The sequence below is a fragment of the Benincasa hispida genome, chromosome 12 (assembly GCF_009727055.1).
Source record: "Benincasa hispida cultivar B227 chromosome 12, ASM972705v1, whole genome shotgun sequence".
Classification (NCBI taxonomy): Eukaryota; Viridiplantae; Streptophyta; class Magnoliopsida; order Cucurbitales; family Cucurbitaceae; genus Benincasa; species Benincasa hispida.
Genome location: NC_052360.1, coordinates 58763965 through 58765414, shown reverse-complemented (window position 1 = coordinate 58765414; position 1450 = coordinate 58763965). Strand labels below are relative to the sequence as shown.

Sequence of the window (1450 nt, the reverse complement as noted above, 5' to 3'; positions counted from 1 at the left end):
TTGCTGACTTTGATTCATAACTTGCTCATCTTCTAAAAAAAAAAAAGAAGAAAAGAAAAATCTAGAAAATCTTTCTATTGTATATATTTTCTGACTCCACATATTTTTCTTTTGCTATTTCTTATAGCAATTTTCTCTCTTTCTCCCTGTTTTTTCTTTTTCACAATAGAAAAAGAAAATGTATATAAAACATATATGGCTTTGTCTTTTTAAATAACAAGAAAAAAAATACAAATAGAAATATTTTATTATCAAATAGGGGTAACAAATTTCCCTTTTGTTTAGTCCATAAGTTTTTATTATCATTTTGTTTAAGATATGAATAATAATGTGACTTTTAATATGCATAATCATGAAAGTATATTGTTAGAATAGACCTTTTTTTTTTTTTTTTTTTTTTTTTAAGAAAATGCCTTTTTTTTTTTTAAAAAAAAAAAAAAAAAGAAGAAAAGGTGCTTGATTATTCTATTTGAACATAATTGTTTTTAAATAGTAAGAATTGCACAACATTTTACTTGACTTTAAAAAATGGTAGAGAGAAGAAAGAAATTAATTTCCGTTGCCGGGAATCGAACCCGGGTCTCCTGGGTGAAAGCCAGATATCCTAACCGCTGGACGACAACGGAACAGGTGACATTTAAACCATCATATTTTTTTCGTTCTACTACTTTCTTTTCAATATAATTATTACTTTCTTTTCAATATATATACTTATTACTTTCTGTTCATTATATATAATTATTGCCATTTTTTTTAGTCAAATTTATTTTTCCATTTTTAATTTTGAAAACAATATATATACTTTTTTGCCGCAAAGGCCGAAGTTCATGTCTCTTTGCTCCGACTTGAAAAATAAATCTAATTGGTCCATAAAACTATTTTGATTATTAATTGAGTAATGAAGTTATGATGTGGCGATTATTATTATTATTTTTTGACAAAGGCCAAGAAAAAAATAATCATAAAAAACACAACATCAACTAAAATTTGAACTTTGGTCTATTCCATAGCAAGCAATCTATGATACCATCTTGACTAGTGAAGTAACCAAGCATTTATCACAATCATCATCCAACAATTTCTAGTTGAGCCTAAATAGTCGACTTCATAATCGAATCGAACATTCGCTTGAACCTAAATAGTAACTGTTAGATAGGAAATAATATCATTTTGGTCCCGCAGTTTTGGCTTTAATTTTTATTTGGTCCTTAGATTTTAAAATGTTACATATTTAATTCTTAAGTTTTAAGTTTTGTTTCAATTTAGTCCATAAGTATTAAAATGTTATAATGTTACCCTTGATATTTGAGTTTTGTTTCAACTTGGTCCATGGATTTCAAGATTTTACATTTTTAACCTTAACTTTTCATGAAATACTTACTTTCAATCATTGAGGTCAATTTTTGTTAATTAATTAAAAATAATTAGAAGTGAAATTTTAAATTTAATT

General features: G+C 25.5%; 1 non-coding gene across 1 annotated transcript; it reads right to left on the bottom strand.

The window, feature by feature from the left end:
- Positions 1 to 554: 554 nt before the first annotated feature.
- On the bottom strand, positions 555 to 626 carry TRNAE-UUC. The gene has a single exon. It is a non-coding gene; the product is annotated as a tRNA-Glu (tRNA).
- Positions 627 to 1450: the final 824 nt, after the last annotated feature.